This window comes from Gavialis gangeticus, unplaced genomic scaffold (assembly GCF_001723915.1).
Source record: "Gavialis gangeticus isolate Ggan-Ray unplaced genomic scaffold, GavGan_comp1, whole genome shotgun sequence".
Lineage (NCBI taxonomy): Eukaryota > Metazoa > Chordata > Crocodylia > Gavialidae > Gavialis > Gavialis gangeticus.
The window spans coordinates 947057-954048 of NW_017728994.1; the positions used below are offsets into that span (position 1 = coordinate 947057).

At 49.5% G+C, this 6992-nt stretch overlaps 1 long non-coding RNA gene across 1 annotated transcript; it reads left to right on the plus strand.

Annotated features, from left to right (window-relative positions):
* The first annotated feature begins 713 nt into the window (after nt 1-713).
* LOC109287220 lies at nt 714-6546 on the plus strand. The gene is made up of 3 exons (XR_002094772.1): nt 714-821; nt 4370-4375; nt 6534-6546. It is a non-coding gene; the product is annotated as an uncharacterized LOC109287220 (long non-coding RNA).
* Nucleotides 6547-6992: the final 446 nt, after the last annotated feature.

Here is a 6992-nt window from a genome sequence, read left to right on the forward strand (position 1 = left end):
ATGTCTCCTCCTCAAAACTATTTCTACAGTAATGCTTTCTATAAGGCCATTTTGGGGTTGTAGTGAGTGGGCCTACAGGCATTGTGAAATAATCCATATCTGCCCCAGCTTGCCTTAGCATGGTCTCAGATAAACAGAGGGGTCGTTTGGGAAAGCAGATAGACCCGGTGGGGTTGCCACCCACATCCCCCCCCCTCTACTCATTCCAATTGGTTCAGCATCATTCTTGGGAGGTCAGAGGCCTCTGAAACCTCTGCCAATTGGTTGGGGGTGGTGGGTTGAGTTGTTAGAAGGGTCACACCACCACCCTGCCACCCCATAGGGTATGCCAGTGCTCCGGCGGGGGGCTAGATCAGTTTGGGACCTGATAGGCCATAACTACACCATGTGATCTAAGGCAGTTCTTGGAGCCTAAGGGGTTGGGCTTTGGGAGTCTGCATGGGCTGTCCTTCTGATGTCATGGACTAGGTGGTGCTGGTGTCACACACCACGTGACTGGGTGTGGAGGCAGAGTTGCTGATGTCACTCATCACGTGACTGGGGGTTGGGGCAGGGTTACTGATGTCACACCACGTGACTGTGTGTGGGGGCGGGGTTGCTGATGTAACACACCATGTGACTGGGGTGGGGGCAGAGTTGCTGATGTCACATACCACTTGACGGGGTGGAGTTGATGATGTCACATACCACGTGACTGGGGTCAGAGGGTGGGGCTGGCGATGTCACACACCATACAAGGGGAAAGGGGGCAGGGCTAAGGGGCAGGACTTTTGGTCCCGCCCATCTGTCACATTTGTATTGAAGGGCGGTGAGCCTATATAGTGCAGCTTAATTTTTGCTAAAAGGTGTGTTGTATGTGAAAAAACAGTATGTACAGTAACAACTGTACTGCCTTTATGCAAGGACAGCTAACCATTCTCACATGTGCAGAAACATTCTGCTGTAAATTACCAGATGCGACTGAAGGATGCTCACAATGGTACAAAGGAAGGGTCTTGTTTGGCAGCAGTTTGTTTGTTTGTAGTGTTTAATGCATGTATTAAGCAATTATTTGAATTGTTGCAGTTGAGTATGTAAACATCCCTGGTGGAGAGCTGTTTCATATAGTGGAAATTTTGTAATGGAAACAGATATACTATTCTATAGCCCTCTGCATTGTGAATCATCCTGAAATTAAAGGTCTGGGTACTGTAAACACCCTTTATAACCTGTGGGACTCATGAATTCTGATTACTTGACAAAGAGGCCATGATTTATAGGATATTTTAGCATACATATGATCTGTTGAGCTACTGTCCCAACAGCAACTGTGTAAACTTGGCTCTGTGACTTTTTTGAATGGCAGAAGTAAAGTTGACAGTGGGCTCATCTACACAAGGTGCTTAACTGCACAGTAGCATAGTTTACTGAACAGTAAGCATGCACATCTACATGTGAACATGCTTACTGTGCAGTAAAAATGCTTCATTGTGAGTAAATTTGCTACCTGCAAATGTAGGTAGCAAATTTACTTGTTATTAGTTACTGTGCAGTTATGCACATGTAGACATGACCTGGAAGCAAGTTTGCACCTGGGTCAGCCCTACCACTAGGGAGCCAGTCTGAAGCTAGCCCCAGGGCTCCAGTCTGGGAGCCTCTCCTACTTCAGGTCTGGGCTGGCTCTACTACAGCCTCTGCTTTGGGCCTTTAAAAGCCTGCAGGCACTCAGAGCCCTAAGGCACATCAGCAGGGAGCCTGAGGCCACTTCAGACCCTTGTGGGCCCCTGGGCAGGCTGCAGGCCAGCTTCCCTAACCTTCTGCACCCTGGCACCACTGCCTGGAACTGCAGGGCCTCGTGGCTGCCAGGCCCATGACATCCAGGTCTGCAGGCTGCTCCAGGCTGCTGCAGTCTCCAGCCAGGTCTGCCAGGCCCAAGACCCAGCTGCAGGCAGCTTCTGGCTGCCAGGTCCACCTCCATCTGCCCACAGCCCACCTCTAGTAGGGCTGTGGGCAGATGCTACAGGGCATTGCCTCTGTTGTGTGGCTGTCAGTCCCATGCTGGTCCTTTGCTCTGGGCACTGCAGGCAGCTGTCGAGGCCTGGAAGCATAGGGGCAGCTACATGGGGGCCCAGAGAGCTGGCACAGGACCCATGATGGCATCCTACTTTGTAGGCATACCCACACCTGTGACTACCACCCAGAGACCCAGCTAGTCCATGGAGGCAACTGGTGACTTTGTGGTGTTGTGGGGAGAGGTGAAGGTGCAGCACCAATTTGAGTGGGGTGGGTGCTCCAATGCCCACATCTATGAGGAGCTGTCAGCCCAGATGCAGGAGCAAAGGCATGACTTGTCAGGGTGGCAGTGCCAGATAAAGATCAAGGCCTTGCAGACACAGTGGGTTGCCCTTTTTGTGGCAACTGATAGACATACTCATGCCCTGGGACCCAAGTTGCAGCTGTGCTGTCTATAGGAGTATAAGCAGCCTGCCCAATCTCCCTTCCTGGCCTGGTACCCCTGGTAACACACCACCAGGGGAGGGTGCTTTGGGTGTCCAGTAGCCCAACCTGCCAAGCTCCCTGGCTGCACCCTCCATCAGCAGTTTGGGAAGCCCAGGCCAGTGCCTGCTGCACCAGCTCTGCAGCCCCAGCCCCTGCTATGAGGTGTGGCTGACTATGACACTGCTTGGCAGTCAGCTGTGTCCCTGTGGATGCACAGGATCCACCAGAGAAAGACTCTGGACAGGACCCTTGTCCTGGACCGCTTGGTCACAGCGTTGGAGGACCAGCTGGTGCAAGCTTGGGCCTGGTGGCTGGAGGACATGGCCTGCCAGGATGTGGACCACCAGGACAGATGGTGGGTGGAGGTAGTTGCTTATGAGGAGACATGGTACCAGCATGAGGAGGCCCGGGACCAGTGTGAGGCAGACTGGGAGTTCTGGGTGCAGTTCCCGAATCAGGAGTGCAAGTGGGTGGAGGCCCTGTGGGAATAGAACTCCACCCTGGCCCAGGCAGTACAGGCTATGGATGATGACTGCTGGGTGAGAGACACCATTCTGGCCCTGGCAACCACCTTTGTGCCACCCACTGCATGACTCCTGACCCTAGCCTCACCTTCATCGTAGCAACCACACACTGCCCAGCAGCAGGCCCCTGCTTGGGCCTGGGAGGGGGTCCTGCACCGCCTCCAGCAGCAGGATCCCCTGGCTCAGCCCCCACCCTGGGCCCAGCCTGAGCCCAGCCCCACCACTCACCCCACCTCCACATGAGTGTGGAGCCAGAGTTCCTGTAGCAGGGCCAGGACAGCATGCTGGCTGCCAGAGGGGGAGCCACTTGAACTGGTGGAGCATCAGCTGCTATCGCCTCTGGATAAGCCCTCCATCCATCACACTCACCATAGCATGTGCATGCATGGGGGAGTGGCCAGGGGCTGGGGTACTGGCCACCTGTCTCCAGGATCTGTCCCTTAGTTGCCCCCACCCCACAGCCCTCACAGCCCCCCAACCTGGGATGACACACAAAGGATCTTGTACATAGTTTTCATGGGGAAGAAGGTACTTTATTGTTGGTGCATGGGGTAGGTGGTGGAGGGGCTCTGTTTGTTGGGAAGAGGGCTCTGGTTGATTTGAGGGGAATAAAAACTTGTTCTTGTGAGATGTGCCTGCAGTGAGCATGGTTCTGGGGGTGGGTGGGGGGGATGCAGGGTCTGTAGTCAGCAGTGCAGGAAGGCTAGAGTGGGGAGTGCTCGAGGAGGTGGTCAGCTAATGCCTCCTGTAACTGGTGCTCTGGCCACCTCTGGGGCCTCGCCAGGGGGAGGGGGTAGGGCACTGCTGCCACCATAGGTGGTGCTTCTGCTACCTGGTGTCCATGCACTGAGCCTCCTCCATCTAGGCTTCACAGAACAGCTCTCCCTCACAGATGTTATGCAGCACAGACTGCAATGATGACATGGAAGAGGTTGTCCTTGGTGAACTTGAGGTGGTCAGTAAGGGTGCACCAGTGGCCCTTGATGCAGCTGAAGGTACACTCCACCAGGGGATGGGTCTAGCCCAGGCACCAGTAGAAGTGAGCCTGGCGGGGTCCAGGTGGCTGGTATAGGGCTGTATGAGCCAGGGCAGGAGCAGGTATGAGGAGTCCTTGATGAGGAGGGATGGGACCACCACGGCACCCAGCTGCAGGTACAGCACCCCAAGCATGAAGCACCCACTATCCACCAGGCCCAGCAGGGTGGAGTTCTGCAAAGACTCGGTGATGGCATCCTGGAGCCTATTATCAGTGTCTCTGCTGGGGACTGGCCAAACAGATGGGGTGGAAGCGGCAGGTGTGCGGTGGTCGCCCTGGGATGGCACATGGCAGGTGGTCACTGTGCAATGGGGAAACCAGGAGGGGCGAGATCACTGTGGGCCAGGTAGTGGTTGTTACAGCGGGCCAGCAGGGCCAGTGAGGCAGCCAACAGGAGTGCGGGGCACTGGTCATCACCGTCAGGGGCAGGGGCTGGAGGAGCCACAGCACAGGGAGGCACAGGCATGGAGGAGAATGCTGCCACATACTGTTCCTGTACTGGGTATGCTGCTCCTGGCCAGGGAGCGGCTAGCCAGAGAGCAGCAAGCTGGGCTGGCTTTTGAAGAGGGCTGCTGGCTGCTGGCAGCTGCAGCCAGAGCCTGGAGCTTCCCCTGGTGGTTTCAGGGGGCCATTGCAGGGCCCTGGGAATCAGGAGCAGATTAGCAGCAAATCTGCTCCCACTTCCCTGCACATGTAGACATTTGCCTGAAATGAATACCACTTCAAATGCACATGTAGATGCACTCTCTGGTTGCCCTCTTCCTGACAGACTTTGCTTGATCCCACCTTGGTAGCTGAGTAGAGACAGAGGACTTTTTATGGGCATGGGTCCTTTGCACGAGCCAAGGGAAAAATTAAATCTGCCCTAACCCTTACAACTGTAGGCCTTGATGCTCTCACTTTAAGATATGCCAAGGACAGCATCTACCTGAGATGAACATGGTACAACATTATGATGATGGCAACAAGATGCATTTTGAATCATCCTTGATAGCTTATGCTTGTAGATCATAGGAGTCATGGATGATTCTTTCACTTCAGCGATGTGCAGGAAATATACCGTGGACCAAGCCACCAGCTAGGAGATCATGCTGGCTGCTGTTATCTATTACTGGGTGCACACACATGACAAATCTTACATTAAGAGGTAAAGTGGGGGAAGGTTAATAGCTCTTGTTGATTAATGTCTCTTTTCAGAAAGTAGCAATTACAATAAATAACTGAATGCAGAGACATGGTTTGTTACAGTGACCTCAAGATGCTATTTTCCAACAGGCTTAAGGCCAAAAAAAGAAAAAAACCAAGAAAACTTTCAAATGAATTAATGCTTCTCCCATTGGCATTAGTATATGCATCATTAGCAGGCAAGGGATCCTGATATGAGATGCACAGTCCCAGCCAGAGGGAAGTTAGAGGAGTTAAATATTATACTAATACTTATTACATATTAAGTTACTGCAATAAAATGACAGTTTACAATGAATATACATTAACTCAGTCAGCAAACAATGATACTCACAGATGAATTCAAGTTAGCTCTAGTAGATAAAGGCAGTCAATAATTCTTGAACTCTGGTTTTATTTTTTAAATTTTAAATGTCCAGGATTCCTGTTATAATAGTTATTTCTTGTGGTGCACTTTGTTACTAGAATGAAGGAGTTCCTAAGCTAAGGCTGAAGTCTGCCCTGGGATCCTGCCCTGGGAGAGAGGACTGAAGATCAAAATAACTGCAGATGCTTTGGCAGTGGTTCTCTCTGTTCACCCCAACTCTTACTCCTGCTGGCTGATAATAAATAAGCTTCTTATTTATCCTTATAATATCCTTATCCTTATAATAAGGATTTCTGTTTAATAGCCAGTTGAGAGAAATTTTTTCACAAGAATAGCCCTTTAAAATCCCTTTTTGCCTTCAGGAAAATAGTGCCTGCTTTACAGGTGCTCAGTATTATTTGGTGGAATTCACCCGGTAAAGCTGGCAGAATTTTAAAGAGCCTGGAGAACGCTACAAAATAACATCTCTGACTATCGGTTAGAGTTTTCAGCTAAATCCCTGCATTTAGCCCTATTCACACTCCTGTATCTGACTTCCTCAGACATACTTGTGATTCAGTTTTGCTGAGAGAAACGTCTACCCTGCTCCCCTCCCCTCCCCAAAAAAGGAAAGAAAGAAAAACAGAGAAATATTCACATGGCCACACATATGAGTTATTTGCTAAACTCAATTTCAAATTCCCATATGTGAGTATTAATGACAAAAATTCTTGCATGACAATCCAGTAAGGGAACAAGGACAACATCATATGACTGATTTGATTATTTGTGATCAATCCATAACATTTTAAAACTATATGCTGAATATTTTTTATGAAACAAGAAAATGGTTGATCTGGTTGTATGTATTTTATAAGCAGAAAAATGGGCTAAATTGATCAGATAATTTGTAGTTCATTACTGATTCAGTACTGTTCAGTAATTTCTACTTGTGTCCCACTAGGTGGCACATTTGTTATCTTTTGTTTCCCGCTACAATATGCCTGAGGAAGAGCAGAGTTTGTGCCTCATTAACCTATGTTGTCATTAAACTATGTTTAATGATGCTTTAGTGAGTGGAATTTTTCCTGAAATGAAAAGGTTATATTTCATTTACTATAGCATGAGGTGTGTCTAAATTTCCCCCTAATTTTTGTAACTGGAACATATTAATGCAAATGTCCTAAACTGTTGAGTATGGAGAATTATTATCTACCATTTACATAATGGCAGCACCTAGAAACCCTTGCCAGGTTGAGCATGTTGCTGTACCTACCTATACTGAACATTAGTGTCTTTTCAAGACAGATTATAGTCTATAAAAGCAAGACATTATGAATAAATAAGAAAAATAAAACCAAATATACAAGTGGGTAGAGACGGTTAGAAAAATAGAAATAATCACATGTTTCAGCATACATTA